This window comes from Protopterus annectens, chromosome 9.part0 (assembly GCF_019279795.1).
Source record: "Protopterus annectens isolate FY-2018-M chromosome 9.part0, PAN1.0, whole genome shotgun sequence".
Classification (NCBI taxonomy): Eukaryota; Metazoa; Chordata; order Ceratodontiformes; family Protopteridae; genus Protopterus; species Protopterus annectens.
The window spans coordinates 1,921,953,256-1,921,974,573 of record NC_056743.1 but is presented as its reverse complement, the minus strand read 5'-3'; the positions used below and the strand labels follow the sequence as shown (position 1 = coordinate 1,921,974,573).

General features: G+C 38.7%; 1 protein-coding gene across 1 annotated transcript in view; it reads right to left on the bottom strand.

Annotated features, from left to right (window-relative positions):
• Positions 1–21,318, bottom strand: part of CACNA1A (calcium voltage-gated channel subunit alpha1 A) — a 3,713,953-nt gene that overhangs the window by 1,400 nt on the left and 3,691,235 nt on the right. The window lies entirely within an intron of this gene.

Below are 21,318 nucleotides of genomic sequence, written 5' to 3'. Positions count from 1 at the left end.
AAAATGGCACATGATGTGTTTCTTATTGCTTGAGTACAACAGTGTTGACAGAAATGTTTGAAAAACATGGGAGAAATGGGGGAGAGTGAGAACAGAAAAGGAAAGTGGCTTATATGATGGGGATAAATTATATTTAATTATACAATGTCTAAATACATTCACGATTCCTGACGGGTAAATGAACCAGAGACGCATTTGTAATACTTAAGAGGAGCATCCATGTGATGAGATCAGCAGCATCAGTCACAGAAAAAGAATGATGTTACAGGAAATGAGTCACTGCATAATATCAATAATGCAGTCCATGACTGAGTACTCTTTTGTAATAACATGACTTCTAGGAGGTCAAAACACTTCACCTTATGCTTTAATCCACCCCATTACGTTTTAAGGGGAGAGGGATTTCATAGGATGGCATGAGATAGTATGTCAGCAAATGAATGCCTTTAAAATGGTGATAAGGGATGTGTAGTTGAACTGGGACTAGAAACCATCTAGGACAGAACAGTGCAGAGGATGAAAACTGCTTCAGAGCAGCAATGTCAAAGTATATTTGCAGTTAATGACAAAGAATGTTAGCTACTAAGGGAATAAAGTGAGTCTAGTGGATGCAGCGTATGAAAAAAAAAGAACTGTGAACATTGTTTTTAAATGCAAGTTTTCTGACAGCATCAAAGAAAATATAATGACTCAAAACAAGAGCAGATCAACAGCAACTTACTTTATAATAGCCTGAGAGCTATGATTTGAGAGGAGGGAGTCCATCCTTGTCAACCAGCAGAAATAAAGATGCAAACCTTTAGTCAACTTGACATCTAAAAATTTCCTAGGCCACTAGCTCTTTCCTATTTACTCAAAATATTCTGCCAGCTAGCTTCTTTTCCAGATCTGTTTTTGCATCAGAGAAAACAGCCCCAAGCAACTCTTCTTTTTTTGAGTGATTTATTTTTTTAATAAAAAATGTAATTTCCCCCTCAGATTACACGAACTAAATACTTTCAAATTGGTCTATTTCTTTTATTACTCATTTTGTCAAAGGTCTATGCCTGTCTTTAGGCCTTGGCAAAGATGAAAAAGACAGGCATGACAGCACAGAAGTTTCCTCTCTGGTCCTTTTTCAAAAAAAACCTCCTAGGATAGACAAATTTTCTTCTGCTTATACCTTTCTAGGGTGTCTAAAATACAGATAAGAGCTATGTCAGAGCAATCTCCTGTTAATTTTGAGCAGATAGTGTAGTTATTTTCTGTCAATGAAATAAGAAATTGTTTTGTGTCATCTAACCTTTCATCTGCTAAATCCACTTGATCATTCAGGAGCCATTCCATACTTGCCACTGAACTCTACTATGAAAAGATGATGGAGGCATTTATAAAAGTCCATTTAAAATGTCACTTACCTCTTCCCTTTTTTGTACTAAAGTGAAAACATGTATATCTTCACTGCTAACAGCAATAACTATGTTATCTAGCAAGTACAAGGAAACAGAAAGGTTAATGCCATTTGTTTAGGTTTAATTAAGTTTTGATAAATCCTATCATGCCTTTTTATATTAGGGATCAATGAGAAAGCTCCAACTTTGCTTAAAATATGCCCCATTTGTTTATGTTCTTTGTTTATGTGTTGAAGTGTATTTAATTGTCATGCTTTTAAAACCAGACCATGACATCTGGGTTCTATCCAGCCAGTTTTGAGTGATGTATAGTTTAATTAAGGAAAAGAGGGGAATTAGTACAAATCAATTTTGTTTAGGTATCTTCTGGAAAGTAATAAGTAAAATAGCAAATTCCTTTGGCAACATAGATTTTTCATATCCCATTTTTTCCAGTTTAACTCTTAGTGAACACCATAGCTTATAAATACATTTACAGCTCCAAAAGATATGGATTAGGTCTGCTCTTTGAGACTGGTAATAAGGACAGGTTGGAGAAATTTTTGCATTGAATTTATTAATCTTTACGGGAATTAAATAAGCATTATTTGTAATCATTAATTGGGTGTGCATAAGTTTTTTAAATGGGATTATTTTCACTGATGTTTTAAAAGACTGGGCTTTTCGTTTGTCATTAATTTCTGGATTTTGTTTTGTCCAATAGTTTGAGAAAGGAACAGAAGAATGATAGTTTAGGGATACAATCTATTTATATGAGTTTGATAACATCTTTTCTTTGAGTTTAATAAGTTCCATATAGTTCTGCACGCATTGATATTATCTTTATTTATGTCAGGCTTTTCCATAAATGGAGTACACAGTTCTCTAATTTGTTTTAGGATTATGGTATAGCCTATGGAGAGATTTAGGGCTTTACATATGTTTTCAATAGGTTGGCTTTTGTGTTTCAATATATCCTAAATATTTACCTCTTTAATGAGAGGGTAGTTGCTTAAGTTTATCATTCTTTTGTTTAGTCTAGGATTTGGATTTAGGTGTAATGATTGTAAGATGCTGAATGCATTTATTAGGTTTAGTGATTCCATTATTTTGTGTAGTCTCATTATTTTGTGTTTTAACAGATTATGTATTTTAATATTAATACTATTGAAACATTCATTAATAAGAAAAGGGAGAGCCTTAGGATTACATTTACACGTTTTAACGTATTCATACCATAATTTAATCCATAGCAGGACCCATTTTTTTTGGATCATAGTCTGAGATTTCAATAATACTGTTTGAACAAATTATACCATAAAACAAATTTAGATCTGGTAGTCTCAGTCCTTCATTTTCTTTTGGATGTATCAATTTCTGATAGGTTATTCTGACCAATTTTGCATGCCACATAAACTTAGCTAAAATAACTTTTAGTTTTTTAAAGAAATTTTTATGCACTATCACATTTAATGCACTGAAAAGGAATAATATTCTTGGAAGAATATTCATTTTAATGATTGCTACTTTTGATAGGAAAGTGAGTTTTATCTTTTCCCATCTTGAAATATCATGTTCAATATTTGACATCAGCTTTAGTAAATTATTTTGGATAAAAAGCCTTTGGTCTTGTTGAAAAGAGATCCCCATATATTTTAGGGAATAATTTACTTTAATTTCTGATCTTAGAAAGTAGGAGACTATATGATCTACCGAGTTTACAGGGAAAATTGAAGATACTGTTGGATTTATTTTATAATTAGAGGCTTCTGAAAACATCTTTATAGAGTTTAAAATTTTGTTTCAGTCACTATTTGGAAGTCTATAGTACATATTTAAATCATCTGCAAAGGCCATTAATGCTATTTTAGTGTTCAATAATTTTGGGATGCAATAATATGTTTTTGTATTATAAGTAAGAAAAGGGGTTCTATATATAAGTTCACAGGTTTGTAGGTTCATAGGGTGGTACTAGGCTATCGGCCCTAGGGCCTACAGAAGCCTAGCCATAACAATTCCCTGGCTATTTCCTCCCACAGTATTTACTTCTACTTGAAAAGGTAAGGGGATAATGGGCATCCTTATTTAGTCCCATTTTTGATTTTTATTGACATTGAGTTTGTTTTATTTATACCTAATATTGTTTGAGCATTTTTGTATAGAATCTTGATTTTTTAATGTAACTTTGGGGTATATCAAAATAATGCATTACTGAGAATAAAAAATGACGGTTTAATCTGTCAAAGGCTTTTCAAGCGTCTATAGCTAATGTATATATTGGCCACTTGTACTGCTTTGACAACAAAATCATTGTGTCTAATGTTATAGTATTATCTCTTGCTTGTCTGTTTTGCATAAACCCTGACTGAACTGATGATATTATACTTGGTAATATATTTTTAATCTATTCGCCAATACTGGTCCTAGAATTTTAATGTCTAAATTAATTAAAGAAATTGGACTGTAAGACCATGGATCTTTATTATCTGAAGTTTCTTTTGGTATGAAGATAATTTTAGAGGTATTCAGATATTTATCTGTGATATTATTATCGATTATAAAATTGTATACTGACGGTAAGATTTTTTGTGCAAAGGTTTTATAGAATTCAGCCATGTAACTGTCTAGGCCGGCAGCTTTACCTGCTTTGAGATTGTTTCTTACTAGTAGAATTTCCTGTTGGGTAAGAGGTGTTTCTAGCAAGTCTTTCTGGTTTTGGGTTATTTTTGGGAAGTTTAAATTCTTTAGAAAAAGATCTTTCTCACGTTCTGTGATTGTTATTGTTCATCATACTGTTGACAATAAATCTCTATAAAGACTTTCATAATGTCTTCATTCTTACAGTAAGAATTATTAACTTGATATATTATTTCTGATATAGATGGAGTAGTTTTATATATATTTATTTGTATAGCTGGTATTTTTGATGGAACTTGTGTCCATTCAGATTCTTTTGCTAATGATCTCAGTTCTGTAAAGGAATATTGTTCTGCATGTAATAGGTATAATTCTTTTTTGAAGTTATTTAATTGTTCCTCTAAAGATAGATCAAAGTTATTAGATAATTCTTTGTTTCAATTATTTTCCCTTTATTTGTAACTTTTTTAGTATATAGCTTTTTATAGCATGTTACTTTTTTAATCGAAATTCCTCTAACCTGAGCTGTCATTGCTGCCCATTGAATATCATAAGTGATTTGTGATGCAGCAATATTGTTTACAAGTTCATCTAGTATGTTAATATCTTGTATGACATCGTTCTTCTGAAATAGGTTTGGGTTTAATGTCTAATTATAATTTTTAAATTACAAATGAACAGGGTTGGGCCAACTTAAGTTCAATGTTATTTTGGAGAAGTTTGAGAAAAATCTGGGCTCTATATAATATTTGATCTCCGCCCTTACGAAAAACCAAGAAATTAAAAAGAAATCTACCCTGGACCATGATTTATAGTACTGTGAGTAGTATGTGGATTTACTTATAGGTGAGTTGACAGATTGAAAACAGTATGGGTCAAAGTCTGTTTTAAGATCTAGAATTGCTGCAGTAGCCTGAGTATTATATGTTGTGCACTTACTAGCTCCATCTGTCATGGGATCACATAATGCATTCCAGTTCCCCTCATGATGTAACAGTGATTTGGGAAAAGGGTTAATATATTATATATTGTCATAATAAATTCTTGTTGTTTTACAAATGGACCATATACATTCAGAAATAAGTTTGGTTTATCTAGGGTAGGTTTTTGAGCAGTAAAATAATACCACCTTCCATCTACATCTGAATCATATTTTACAATTGTTTCCTTAAAAAGGGTTTTAGTTATCTACAACCATATATATGTATAGGGGTTTATTTATGACTGCCACCATTTTACTGTTGCTTTTATTTCCTGATGCAATAATTTTTTATCCATTTTCTTTCTTTGTCTTGTGACCAGTTCTCTGCTGGTATGTGGGTTTCCTGTATGAATGTTACTTCTGCTTTTGATTTACATACTAAGTGTAACAGTAATTTCCTTTTTTGATTTCTTGTATCCCTTTAATGTTCCATTAATCAATTATCCACATTTATTTTCCTTATTTCTTCTCATTATTTATTTGGTTTAGCAATATCCCCTTGTGTTTGTTTAAGACATTTTTGGGGCGAAAGGTTCAGCATTTGTATTTATAGCACTTGAGTCTTCCAGCCCTTATCCGGTACCTAACCACTAATCTACTTGGCCAGGAAGAAAAAGAAAAATTAGAACAAAGTTTTTTTTAACATGCTGTGAAAGTTGCTTTAACAATTCCTAATACCTCTGTATTTTAATTCTTAAAAATTCTGTTTAATATAACAAACATAAACTAGAAACATTAGGTACACTAAGGCTAACCTATACACCTAGGTCTTTGCTAGGGCTCTTTTCTGAAGTGAAAAAAAGAAGAAACTTCAACATGTATACAACGTTCACTTTGGATTTGTCTGTTAGTCTTAGTCTTAGTAATAGTGTGTGTATTTAGATATAGCTGCTTATTTATTCAAATGACATTAAACAGCTCTTATGGCATGTTTAGAATAAATATATATATATATATATATATATATATATATATATATATATATATATATATATATATATATATATTTCTCTTTAATACTGTGATTCCCTTGTGGGATGTTTTCCATCATATAACAACTCTGTAAATTACTAACCAAGCATTTATATATTGTTATGTCACTGGATAGGTTTTGAATATTTGTTTAATTTCTTTTGAAAGTTATCTCAAGTGTAGTTTATTATTTCCATCATTTCACCAGTACTCAAACAAGTTGGATATTTGTTCAGGGTTGCTATATTTCCATAGAGTTATAATCTAGAATCTTTCCCATTTCAAGTAGAAATACATACTCCCATAAAGTTTATGCTTTATACACTACACTATTATTCAGCAACATGAACGAGAAATATGTTGGTATGCCGACTAAAATTTAAGAGGCACATTTCGATTAAGTAGTATTTTGTTTTATAAGATTTCCTTAAAAAATTTTGCAGTTTCAATTATCTGTTGTGGTCAGTTCTACCAAGGAAGGTAGAGAGTCGAGGTCTATTTTTCTAAAAATCCAAATTACAAAAAGTGATTGTTTCTGTTGGCTCAAACAAACGTACTTGGAACTTATTACTATGCAGGTACTGATAATAAAATGCAGGTTCCCCCTATTTTACCTGTTCCTCAGTGATACAGCAACTACAAGTCGAGAAAAAACCTTCAGCAAACAAAGAATATTCAAGCCTGGAAAGACATCAGTGTATTCCTTCTGGGAACTAGCTATAGCAGCAAACGGCTGTAACTAAATAGTGGCATTTGTAAAGAAAACAGTGCCAGCAGAAGACTTTAATAAGTTCTGATCATCTGTGACCTAGTCACAACTCAACTGCAAGTCTTCCAAACTAGTCTTGCCATTCTTCCAATAAGAAGGATGATGTGTTCATAAAATAAATGCTAGATTAATAATTTTGTCCTTAAACAGTACCATATGCCATATCTTAAAAAAAAAAGTCTACATTCATTTATCTACAGTAATGTTATCTTCCTCGTTTTCCTGTGCAGTTCTGTACCTATTTCATTTGTTTTTCTCTTTCCTCTCTCTTCACTCCCATCTACTGCCCTCCATCTCAGTCTCCCTTTACCTTTTTGTTGTTTCTAGTCATATTTTTGTAGATTGCCATCTTCACTTTGCTTGTTTTCCGATGTTCGCATACTTGTTTATCTTCATTTGTCCTATCTGTGAACCCATTATTAATAGAAGGATGAGAAACAGGAAGTGGAATAGAAAGGAGTGTTCTGCTGAGTACTGTCCATATTTCGGAGCAAGGTTCATTTGGAATATTCTTGGTTTGCCTTATTCCTTAATTGTAAGTTCCATCACAAACAGAAGAGAATCGGCAGGGTATGGGTAACATATTTAACAATTTCTAATTTTGTGAATGCATTAGACTGAAGCATAAACTTCACTTGACATGGTTTATTTGCTTTACTGTGTTTTTGTAACATGTTAAACGGTGGTTTCCAGCAGTCCATTAAACGCTTTAATAAAAGCACGTTTAGCTTTGTCCACTGAATCTACTGCATATTTAATGTCTTTGTGCTGAAATGACAAAGAATTTGGATAGCACATCTGAAATTTTATCCTTTTGGAGATTAAGTAAGCACAGAAATGTGACAGCTGCTGTCAGTTATGTTTTATTTGGATGGGCAACTCTTGTGCGAATGATATTTCATTCCCATTCCAAATAATATTATTTTCCTTTTTTTGCCACTGTTAGGATTTTTGTAACATCCTGGTAATTTAATAATTTTACAAAAATTTGTCTTGGTTTGTTTAGTACTTGTGTTGGTCAGATAGTGCAGTGCACTCTTTCTATCACCATGCTGTTAATTTCTGTAGGGTTTTCCAAAAGTTGTCCCAGAACTTTTTATATTGTCTCCATCAGGTTTGCTTGCTCATACTTTTCTGGGACTCTCCTGATTAATATGTTGTTTTTTCTACTCCTTGCCTCCAAGTTGATAATTTTTTTGCTGTATTTCTTGGATACTTCTGGCGGTTATTTTCCCATCTTTCTGGAGTTGGTCTATTTTTATTTTGTTTTCCATTACTTTAGCTTCTGTTTTCTCCAGTCTAGAGACAATTTGGTTTAATGTATCTCCAAAGCCTGATAGTTGGTCAGAAAAGTTTTGGATTTCCAATTGTAAAGGTTGCAGTGCAGATTTCAAGTCTTCTAGGCCAGGTAGTTATCCCGGTATTGGTTTAGAAACATTTTTTTCGCATTTTCTTGCAGTTTAGCAGTTCTTGGTCTTTTAATTATAGATTCTTTTTCAGGCATCGCAACAGCAGAATATTTCATTTTACATGTTTGTGCATCCATTATTTCAGTTTCCTTGTCATTTGACATCTTAGCAGAGTTTGTCTATTATATTTTGCAGAGTCACCTTGGGCTTTCCTTCTCTCCCTCCACATGGTAAATCCTCTGGAGTTGTATTTGGAGGTTTTATTCAGATCTTCTGATTGCTTTTGGACTTTTCCTTTCTCTTTCACCGATCAAAATTAGTACTTCAATAAGTTTAATTCAGAGCTCTTTCCTTTTCTTTATCTATGCTATATTTATTTAGAGTTGTATTAAGTGATGATTATTATGGAACCATAACAAAATGGTGTTCATAAGATATCTGCCATCTTGGAACTCCAATGGCACCTATTCTAATGAAGCCAAATAAGATCCTATGAGCCTCCCAAAGTCTGGATACGCTGGCCAAAGACTCCTAACCCAGATTACATATTTGCTGCAACAGCCTTTAAAAAGGCTAATATTCAGCATAATCCTGCTGCCTGTCCATTGGATAAGAAATTTTGAGCCAGTCCACTGGTCTGGGAAATAAGTTTATGTTTTTTTCATATTCACTTTGAAGGTAGCAAACTATTTCAGTACTGCAGTGACAGCAGGCTGATATAACACACCAGTCACTGGAAGACTTGCTTGTTGGAGACATGATGTAAAAGTTGTGGCCTTAGATGGTAACTGTGGCATTTATTGCAAATCCCAAAGTGCATCTGTCTCACAGTTCTATAGATTATACAGTGAGAGCAGAAGGTGCAGGCACAGCCCTGTACCATCACACCTAGTCACATCTTACAAATTTCTTGGAAGAAAGTAACCATTCTTTCTGTACCCTTCAACAGGACTACACTTTTCAGCCCATCAGTAAAATGTCATCCAGAGAAAATGCAGAAAGACTGCTACAGCCTCCATGCTGTTGGTGTTAAATTTCATACGAGCTAATGCACATTTATTAAAATGTACCAGAGTCCACATCAGTTCTGATTTCCATGTGACCAACAGCAGGATAATAGTGAAAGATCTGTGAGACACCAGCAAGGCCATGGCAATTTCAAAACAGTCTTCAGTCCACACACTGTCATAATCATCATCAGTAATGATACCCTGGTCCACCCTCTGGTAAGCAGTAGTCTAATTCCCTGAGACCTTGGGAAACTGCACCAGTTGAGGGTCATCTTTACCTCCACTTGGATGCATGGCTAGCCCTCACACAGAACACAAGGATCATAACAATAATATTCAGAGGCTATACCACTTCATTCCACACCCCTCCCCTGCTCCATTCTCTCCCATTGTCCAACTTCTCACCCTGTCAAAACAATGTTGCAATAATAGAGGTGTTAAACCTCATAAAAAAGAAAATCATTCAAGAGGACCCATAAGACCAGAAAAGGTCAAGATATTACTTCAGGTTCTTTTTTAGTTTCTAGAAAGACAAAGGGCCAAAGGTCTACACTCGATCTTATCTCAGTGAATTAAAACTGTCATCCTAAAAGAATCCTTTCAAATGGTCATGCTGGAATCTATCTTTCCTTATAGGTTCATAGGCTCATAGGTAGGTACTAGGCTATTGGCCCAAGGGCCTAAGTAAGCCTAGCCAACAAGGTTCCCTGGCTTATGTCACCCAAGAAAGTTATTTTCCTGTGTCCTTGTCAAGCAGAGCCACAGAAGTGATCCCGGGGTGTATTTCCTATTTCCCTTCTACTCATCAATACTTTTTTTGAAGAGTGCTAATGAGGAACTTTGACATAGATGGGTAGCTTGTTCCAGAGTATGGGAAGTCTCTGGGACAGGAATCTATCCCTCCAGCATGTCCTGTTTATTGTGGTGACAAGGTTTAGGTTCCCTAGAGTGTGTAGCTCGGAGGGATTGGGATTTCTTTAGGTGCAGAAACAGCTCTGGGTTTGACATAGCTTTATGTTAGGCAGAGATCACCTCGGAGTAGGCGATATGCTATGGAGTACAGCTGGAGTTTTTTGAGACGGTCAGTGTAGGGCATCTGTTTGAGGCCAGTAATCCTCTTTGAGAGCTACTTCTGTGGCCTTTACAGCTGCTGCAGATGTCTTGTGAGGTACATTCCCAAAGGGGCGTTGTACTCTACAATGGGTCTAATGAGTGCTGAGTAGAGGGGAACAATGACCTCTTTTTTCCTAGATGAGAACCCTTTTGTGATGAGGTGTGTCATGTAGAAGGATTTCCTGACTACTGTGGTGATGTGATTATCAAAGGAGAGACTACTGTCCACCTGAGTCCCAAGGTCTCTTATCACACATTCGGTGTTAAGTAGACTGCCGCCTATGTGGTAGTTTATGGGTACAGAGTTTTTACCAAAGGGGATGACAATGCACTTTTTGGCATTGAGCTTGAGGCCGTGGCTCTGACACCAGGCATCTGTCTCAGTGAGGCCCTTCTGTAGGATCTCCACATCATTTGGGGACTTGACTATGGCTCCTAGTTTGCAGTCATCTGCGAACGTCATTAGCCAAAGGCCTTCTGTGTTAGCCTGTACTTCAGAGAAGTAGATACCAAACAGGAGCGGTCCCAGGACTGAACTCTGTGGTACTCCACTTGTCACTGGTTTGAAGTCAGATTTGGAGTCTGCAACTTTTACAGTGTGGGTTCTGTCAGTGAGCCAGTTGGCAACCCATCTTCAGACGTAAGGATTTATACCTAGTTTAGTGAGTTTATCTATAATTCAAGAATGGGGGATGGTGCCGAAAGCTTTGGCAAGGTCAAGATAGGCTGTGTGAACCACCTTACCCTCTTCTACAGCTTTAGTGACTGCCTGAAAGAAGTCGATCAGGTTCAGGAGGCATGATCTGCCTTTCACAAACCCGAACTGGGTGGGGTCCAGAGTTTGGAGGTTACCAATGTCTTTGTTTATGAATTCCATGATGATACGTTCCATGGCCTTACAGACCAGGCTCGTCAGGCTAAGAGGGCGATAGTTCCTGGGATCAGTGGTGGCTCCCCCTTTGTGAAGTGGGATAACTGGTGCTGTGTGCCATTCAGTGGGCACAAATCCTGATGTGAGGCTATGATTGAACATGGTGCTTAGGTGGGGAGCCAGTTCGTTCTGAAGCTCATGTAAAACGCAGCCTGGAATGTTGTTCGGTCCCATGGATGCTATGTTTTTGGCTTTAGAGATTGCAGCTTTTACCTGCGTAGTTGTGATTACAGGGACTCTGCATTCTTCCTGTATAGATATGGGCCCTTTAGGGGTGAGAGGGGGGTAAAGTTAGCACTGAACCTATCTGCCAGGATGTTGGCAATATCAGTTGGTTCTGTAATTTTCGTGCCGTTGTGCTGTAACTCAGAGCAGATCTGGGTGTTGCCACTGAGATTCCTGACATAGCTATAGAATGCTTTGTGGTTGTCCTTAGAATCAGTGATGATTTTGTTTTCGTAGCTAGCTTTGGAGGATCTTATAAGGGATATTAGCTTCTTACTGAGGCTGACCGGGGAGCTCCTCCACTCATGGGATTTTACTCTCTTTTGCAACAGTTTCTTCCTTCTGTTGCAGAGTTTGTTTATGGCAATGGACCACCAGATTGGCTTCCTTTTTTTTGGAGGATAGTGTCTTGGTTCTGTTTGGGATAGTACAATCTATGCACTTGTGTAAGTGCTTATAGAGTGCATTTGTGTAGGATTCAGCAGTCGTAACTGTATTGTCCATCTGCATGGATGTTATGAAGTTCATCACTTCTGTCTTAAGAAGCATGAAGTTGGCTTTGGAGAAATGTTTTACCGTAGTTTCCTTAATGGGGGGTGGGATGTGGAGATCTAGAGTGATTAGCTTATGGTCAGATCTGACCAATGAGGAGTTGACATCAGGTGTGGAACACCGGTCACTCATGTTGGTAATGACTAGGTCTAGGATATTGTTGCCCCTGGTAGGGGTGTGAATAAATTGATGCAGGGCATTGGAATTTATGAATTCCAGAAAGCGTTGAGCGAAGGAGTTGGTACATGAGTAGTTTTCCCAGTTAATGGTGGGGTAGATGAAATCGCCCATTATTAGGGTGTTTGGTTGAACCCTAATATTTTCCAGTATATCAAGAAAAGAGGAGTGGGAATCCCGGGGCATGGTGGGGGATCTGTAGCAAGCTACAATTTGGATTGCAGTTTTACCCAGAGTTAGTTGCACTTGGATAACCTCGGATGCATTATGCTGACAACTAGCCTGGAGGTGTGGATATCCTTAATGAATATGGACACACCTCCACCTTTGGTGTTCCGGTCCAGGTTAGATGGCCAAAAAGTGTAGTATGAGTTATAGCCTGGTAATCCAGGGGTGCACTCTGGAGTCTTGAACCAGGTCTCAGTCACTGCACAGATATCCTTCTCTTTCTGTGAGAAAGAGACTGGTTGTGCTCTGTGGACATGCAGGATTTATTTATTTATTTCCAGTTTGATGACCGGGGAGGTCCACTGGGCTCAGGGAGCCCATTTTCAGTAGTGGCCCAGGTAGAAAACTCTGCATTACATAGTTTAGTTACATATACAATCATACTAAAAAAGACACAATTACAATTTCATTTCATGCTAGAGAACAGGAATAAATTATTTGGTTACATAGTATCTAAATATTTAGGATGGTAGTGGTAACTTAATTGAGAGGGAGAATAAAGACTTGGAAGGAAAAGAGAAAAAAAGGTGGGATGGGTTATTATGTTATTTACAATATGTACATATATGTTAGGTTAGCTTGTATGTTATTTACAATATATACATATATGTTAGGTTAGCTTATACTTAAGAGTTAGTCAGGAGTTTAAGGAGTGGATTAATTATTAGGCTAGGTGGGGAGAGTGCAGTTGCATTTCCTGTTAGAAGAAAGGTAGGAATGTAGCTGAGTTTTAAAGTTTTCAAAGTTTTCACAAGTCCTTAGCGAGGATTGAAGAGAATTCCATTTTTTTAGCTAAGGAAAAGGATAGAAGAAGCTGACCAGCAGGACGATTGGGTTTGCGGACAGTGATTAGGTTTTGGTGAGTAGATCTTAGAGTTCCCTGAGGGGTGTAAGGTTAAAGGATGTTGGTTAGTGCTGGGCACTTAGTAGGTTGAAAAATTAGTCTGTGAGCTGTAGTAATTTGGAGATAATCTAAATGGTTGGAGAGTTCAAGCCAATTTAACAAATGAAGGGCAGTACAATGATGGGAGGAGAATTTGGCTTTGGTTGCAAATTTAGAAATCTTATGCATACCTTCACATAAAGACAGCATAGGAATCTAGGAGGTTTCTGCGCCAGTGGATGGGAGCCAGACATTATCACTTGTGTACACTTACATTCATCTAAACTCAGCTCCTGTAGTTTTAACCAAAGACATGTTCATAGTTACAAGAAAAAAACAAAAGAAAGACTGCAAGGGGTGAAGCTGATTTCTTACCTGGAAAACTGGTAACTAGCCACCTCAGCATGGACCAGTCTAATTTCAGTGACTGAGTCTCTTCTAGCATTTAAGAATCACAATGAGCACTGCAGAAGTACCAGATGGATCCCTCCCAAGAGTTCGCATTCATTGGGAGCATGCTGGACACCCTGTCTTGCAGAGAACATCTTCCACTGAACAGGATTCTTCCCCTACAGATTATGGTTCTTCAGATACTTCAGATTCACTGAGTTGTTACCTCATTATGACTAAACATATTGGAATTCATTGCAGCAATCAAATGCATGGTTTCACAAGCCAAATTTTACATGAGAGCTCCTCAATGAACATAAACCTGTTTATTGCTCTCAGCTAATAGATCCCATGACATAGCATATAAAGGTTTCTAAGACTTGCATGTCTCACTTCAAAACATGGATCCACACTCCATTGCTAACCCTGGGCGATCTGTTCATCATTCCTACTCCTGTACTGGTTGTCTCCTCAGATAGTGTATGCATGTTGGGGGGAATAATGTCAAAATCAAACAGTCCAATGTGCACAGTCATAGACAGGGGATGGTCAACATTTAAAAGATATGTTCATTTTTTTCTTGCATTACAAGGCTTTCAGGACTCCCCATCTCAAGGTATGACACTGGTTTGGTATATAAATAAGAATGGAGGTAAACATTTCTGCCCACTTTGTCAATGCGTGTGAACTTCTTTCTGACAGCCAACCATATTTCAGGGGAAGCCAATTCTCTAGAAGACACACTCAGTCAATCCTTGCTGATGCCATACAAGTGGTTCCTCAGCCATCAGTAGCATGGACAATTTTCTGTTAATGGGAGAAAGCCTTACTGTAACCTACCTGGCTTATCCCTCATTGGGGGGGGGGGTGATGGGCCCCCAGGACTCCTTTACACTTCCTCTCATTCCCTCTGATCTCACAAGTCATTCAGAAAGCCAAGCTGAACAAGTTCAAAGTTTTATATGCTTTGGCCTCAACATTTAGAGACGTCTCTAAGTTGAGGCCTTTCACAGCCTTTTGGATGAACCCATCCAGCAACTTCACTTGGACCTTTACTCTCTATAGCTAAACCACATGGTTATTCCAGTTCTAGTCATGACTGGAGACTCTTCTTACCTTGACAAGGTAGTCCAAATTCTCACTTCTTCCCAGAAGACAACAGTGAAGAAAAATGGACAAAAGTAAATGGACATATTTTATTTATTCATTTGGTTGGTTGTTTTTTTTTATTTATTTATTATGTTTATTGACCGGGTGGGTGGGCTGGTCCACGGACCCTTTACAGCAATGGCCTGAGTACAGAAGTATAGCAAATTACAAAGTTAGTATGATTTCTAATACAAACAATGTAGAGTATTTACATTAGTAGGGACAGTTTACAGAGACTACATGGGAAATTTCAGCATTATAGTACTGCAGGTTATGTGACATGAAGTTATTTATGTTTCAATACAATGTTCAGGTTGCAGAGTTGGTACAATGCTGCTTTGCCTCACATGTCAAAACAACAACATTCTAGACAGAGAAGACAGATTTAAAGTATTAAAAAGGGACATTACAGAGTAAGGGTGACAGTTGTATTAGGTGAGCAGGAAAAGAAAGAAGGCGAGAGTAAAGGAAAAGGAAAAGAAAATGAGGAGTGCAGTGATTTTGTATTTACAAATTTACACAGTTTGGCCTGAATCCTGATGTACGAATCAGTTAGATAAGTTGATGGTTGAGTCTTGTGGAAGAAGAAATAAAAGGCTTAGATTAGCCTTTGTCTAAGAAAAAGGAGTTCTTCTATATGAACTATTGCCAAGGATTTGGATCCACTCACAGCTCCAGCTCTGGCTATAATCGTCTCTCAAATCTTTGACACTTGACTAAACTATTTTCCATTATGATATACCTAGTTGCAATTTCTAAATTTCATCAGGGTTCTAACTACTTGTGACTATCATCTTGAATATTTGCAAGGCCTTTTTAGAAGTATCTTTTTCTTCTAGTCTCCCATCAAAGATCCTACCTTCTTTGGAACTTGTATTCGTTTTGAAGAAACTGACTCTGCCTCTTTTTGAAACAGCTGATGTTGCAAAATTAAAATGATTCCTGGAAAACTATTTTTCTGGTACTCATCATCTCTTCTGGAAAAGCATGTAAAGTACAAGCTTTGTGTATAACTGCTCCATACTCAGTTTTCCATAAGGCTAGAATACATTTGCAAATTAATTGTTCACTTATGCTCAAGCTAATCACCAAGACAAACTTCAGTTAATCCTTTAACCTGCCTTTAATTTTCCCATCATACTCTAAAAGAAGTGAATATTTGCTGTATCATTATAAAGGGCACCTATCAGTTCGTCGAAACTTCAGCAGTTCGAACACCATATGTTCGAACTGTGAAGTTCGAAAACTGATTATCGCGAACATTGAATTCTTTCCCAGGTAAAGAATTTGGCTGGCTATTTCTGGGGCTTCGCTATTTTCAGCACTGTGGTGGAAAGTTAAGGGTCGGGTTCAGATAAGTGTGCGATTGTGCGAACGTTAGGGTTAGGGCGCAGGTTAGGTGAGTTAGGGTTAGAGCGCAGTTGAGGTGGGTGTGCGATAGTGACAGTCTTTAGGGTTAGAGTGGGATAGGTGAGTTAGGGTTAGGGCGTGGGTCAGATGAGTGTACGATAGTGACGGACCTTAGGGTTAGGGTTTGGGTTAAGGTAAGTGGATAGATAATAGTGTATGTACAGTTTAGTGTATGGTTAGATGTAGGATTTTAAGTGTATGTGTGTGGATTGCTGTTTTTGTGTGTGTGTGTGTGTGTGTGTGTGTTTCTTGGAACAGCGATTTTTTTCCCTGGGAAAAAAATCGCTGTTCTAAGTCTTCAATGGTTTTGCACTTCGAGGTTAGAAGTTCGAACACATGGTGTTCGAACTTCTGCCGTTTCGTGGAAGTGATATAGACCCATTATAAATGCAAACATGCAGCTCAGATTTTATCTTGAGTGGCCAAATATGTCAGAAAGGTTTCATTGCAATTTATCTCCTTTTCTAAAAAAATACTAGGTGCTAATGTTTCTAAGGTTACTTTATCCAGATGGCTGACTATTTGTATTAAATTATGCTACAATAAATAAAATAAACTTCCATCTTCTCGATCTACAGCTGATTCAACAATGGCAGTGGCTACTTAAGCATTTTTCAGAAAAATGTCCCATGGATGATATTTTGTAGAGCAGCTATGTAGATATCATTGAATACATTTAACATCTGTTTACCAGGAAAGTCCGACTTGGAATGAAGCCAATTTTCAGTGGAGGCCCGGGGAGAAATGCTACAGATGTATGTCTTTGTAACGTGGGAGGAAACTGAAGCACCTGGAGGAAACCCAGACCAACACAGGGAGGACATGCAGACTCTGCACAGAAGGCACCCTAGCCGAGAATCAAACTGGAAAACCTCTTGCTGTGAGGTGACAACGCATCCACTGGGCCGACCACTGCAAGAAACTACAAGCTGGGTTTAATGTCTATATTTTGGTCTTCTTTTGGGGCAACAATTATTATGGGTATATTTCCTTGAGTATAACCACATAGGAGTATATGTTTGAGTTCTTAGGTTTGTGCCTTAATGGAAATAATGGTGAAATACAACAACCATAAGATTGACCAACTTACAGCAGACTTAGAAGATGTGAACGAAAAAATTGTCAATGATCTACTTTTTGAACATTATATCACTAACTATGGTAACATCTTAGATAAAGTTGAGGAGAACTGTCGAGTGATTTTTTCACATAAAATAAACAAAATTAAAAGAGATACTAAAATATATACTGCTGATACAGTGTATCCATTATCAGAAGGCAACCGGGATCACCACAGAAACAACGAGATCTCAACCAATAGGAGACCAAGAGAACATGACATAACGAATGCACAGGAAGGAAGTTCAAAACAATCTTGGTGGGCTGCAAGCCCTTTAGGGGAAGGACCGAGACAGTCAGAAAGAATCAAAAACAAGGAGTATACCAACCAACAGTAGTGAGGCCAAATGGTAAAGCAAAGAACTAAAAATACAAGGAAGCAACAGAGAAATGTAAAAATTTCCTGAAAAGGGGTTGTATTGGGATCTGGAGCTAGGCATCCTTGAGATCTAGAGAAACCAGAAAAGCCTGAGGAAGAGGAAACAAAGTTTGAAGGGGAAGGAAGAAACCTTCAAAAAGTGTTTAACTGAGAGAGATCCAGAATGGTTCTCCAGGTGCCTTCTTTCCTGGGACCAGAAACATTCTGGAGTAAAACCTATTTCCACTTTGAGGAGCTGTAATTTCCTGAATTGTTCCTTCAGACCCTTATAAAACCCATTACTGAGTATAATGCCCCTTTCGGCATGTACCTCACAAAGCACATGCAGCAGCTGGAGAGACCACAGAGGTTCCTAACCAGGAGAATCCAGGGCCTCAAAAATCTACCCTACACAGACAGGCTAAAAGCCCTATATCCCTCTACTCAGTCTCATACAGACTCCCCAGAGGTGACCTCTGTCTGTCATACAAACCATCTCAGACCCCACCTTGATGGGACTGCTGCATATTCGCAGGTCAAGCTTCACTCGAGTAACCCTCATGTGTGACCGCAACCTGGTCTGTGAGTCTGTGACATCAATAGGACTTGTTGGTGGGACAGATTTGTGTCCCAGAGACTCCCCCTTCTGTGGAATAGACTCCCTCTCCACTTCATGCAGAGTATCTCATTAACCCTTTTTAAGTGCAACCTGGATAACTGGATGGGGACAGAAAATACACCCCTGGGATTACACCTGTGTCCCTGCTGGACAAGGGCATCTGGTGCTGACGTGTTGGAACATGGGCTACATTCTTGGCTAGACTTGTAAGGGCCTCAGGGCCAATAGCCTAGTAACTTCCTATGATCCTATGAGACAATAGGTTCTGAAGCACCTCTGGAAAAAAGGGCAGCTGTTACTGAAAAGACTGAAGAATGCTCAAAAGGGGGGGAAGAGATTTCCAGACCATAAAATACCTCTGGTGGACAATGGATAGAACCCAGGAATCCTGTGTGATCTTTAACTAAAGAGGAAAGGACAGGGAAAGATGAGGAGAAAGAGAGAGGAATGTGACTGAGAAGAGAGGGGCAAAGACAGTCAGATAGCACCTGGTTTGTCAGGAAAAGAAGCCTTCTGAGCTGAAGGAGTTTTAGTAGACTTAGCAGGAGGAACCTTTTTACTACACCCTTTTTATCTTTGGGGAGGGTGAGACTGTCTGCAGACAAAGACAAGCTTATTATGGAATAACTTCTTTGAAGCTTGGGAATAAGTGAAACAAAATGAGAAGTTATGTACCTACCATAACATTCCATGTTAGTTGTCTTCTTCTCACTTTCTTTCTTGCTGGATGGGTTCGGAGCTGATCCTCGGCTCCGACTCGGCCTATACTAAAGCTCAAGAGCTATTTTTACCGGCTCGAGGCTACCCTGTCTCCCACAATGCTAGGCACTAACCACCCAGATCTCGTTTGATAGATAACACCATAACAGTTCTGATCCCAGAACAAAGGAGAAAGAGGAATACCTATATATATAACATTCCCAGAAAAAGGGCAACCATGGGAGTCCAAGCTGGGATGAAAGAAGGCCCAAAAAGATCCTTTCGGTCTGTCCAGGCTAGGGGGTTGGAGGGTGGGACACAAGAAAGAAAGCGAGAAGAAGACAACTAACATGGAACGTTATGGTAGGTACATAACTTCTCAATGTTAAGTTGTCAATCTCGCCTTCATTATTGCTGGATGGGACTGCATCCCTAGCACCTCAGCCCTGGGTGGCTCATCGGAACAGACTCTTGAGGAAGGTGGAACCAAAGTTAGCTTGGCTTCTGGAGGCCATGTCCAGTTTGTAATGAGAAATAAAGGTATGAGGAGAGGCCCATGTGGCTGCCGCACAAATGGAGTCTATAGGTAACCTAGGCTGAAAAGCTATTGACGTAGCTAAGGCTCTAGTTGAGTGGGCTCTAGGTTTTGAAGGAAGTTCTTGACTCCTCAGTTCATAGATGAAAGTAATCACAGAGGCCAGCCATTTGGAAAGGGTTACTTTGGAAACTGGAAGGCCTTTCTTCCCTTCCGCATAAGACAGGAAGAGCTGCTCAGATTTCCTAACTTGCTTGGTTCTATCCAGGTAGTAACGGAGTTGACGATGAACATCCAAAAAATGTAACATTTGTTCTGCTCTGTTGGAGTAATTAGGGAAGAAAACTGGGAGATCGATAGTCTGGTTTAGATTTGCCTCAGAAGATATCTTAGGTAAAAAAGATGGGTTAGTTCTGAGGGATACTCTATCTTTATGGAAAACCAGATAAGGAGGACGAACACAAAGGGCGTGAAGCTCTGAGACTCTCCTCGCAGAAGTTATGGCCACTAGAAATAGAGTTTTCCATGAGAGTAACTTCAAGGAACAGGAAGCCACAGGTTCAAAGGGAGGGAGAATCAAAGAGGTTAAAACCAGATTCAAATCCCACTGTGGTGGGGGATCTCTGATTGGGGGCTTAAGTAAAAAGATACCTTTAAGGAAGGCTTTACAAAGTTTATGGGACATAACAGTGGAGTCCGACAGGCCAACATAAAAATTTAAAATGGCCACTAACTGAACTCTGATAGTGGACGAAGAAGAACCTGATTGAAAAAGTTCAGCCAAGAAATCTAGGACTGATTGGATAGGTGCCGTGAAAGGATCCATGTTTCTAGTCTCTGCCCAGAAGGAGAAACGTTTCCATTTGCTAACATAAATCCTCCTGGTAGAAGATTTGTGGGAAGCTAGAATGATGTCACACACCGAATGGGAAATAAAGGGAAGCCTGGCTAAGGCTGGAAGTGGAGCAACCAAGCTGTGAGGTTGAGAGAGAGGAGGGAGTGGTGCAGCTCGCCCGACTGATGGGTCAAGAGGTCTGGCACTGGGTCCAGATGCCAGGGCTGCTCCAAGAGGTAACGATGCAGGAACGGAAACCAGATTTGTCAAGGCCAGTAAGGGGCAATGAGGATCATTGTGGATCTCAATGCGGTAGCTTTCTGAATCAGCTGTGTTATTAATGGAAAGGGGGGAAAAGTGTACAGAAGACCCCGGGGCCAATCGTGGACTGCAGCATCTCTGGGGGGCGTGGCCGGGAAGAGAGTGAAGAAGTCGTGGCACTTGCTGTTTTGAGGTGTTGCGAAAAGATCGCAGCAAGGCTGACCCCATCTTTGGAAAATCTCTTCCACTACTGACTGCTTGAGAGACCACTCGTGCGGCATGAGAATGGCTCTTCTCAGCCTGTCCGCTATGACGTTGGACTTCCCAGGGATATGCGATGCTATCAGAAACCACTGAGAAGAGATCGCCCACTGCCAAAGTCTGAGTGCTTCTTGACACAAGGGGTAGGACTTGGTTCTGCCCTGCTTGTTGATGTACCACACTATGGACATATTGTCCGTCTGAACTGCAATAGTCCCTTATGGGAAGAGAGACCTGAAGGGCTTGCAATGCTAAAAGTACTGCTCTCATCTCCAGGACATTTATGTGCAGGTGGCACTCGAAAGGTTGCCATGTGCCCTGGACTGTCCTACCCTGAAAATGCCCCCCCCCCCATCCAATCAGGGAGGCGTCCGTTGTGACCGTAGCAACCGGGGGGGAAGAACAAAGGGTCTGCCCTGAATGA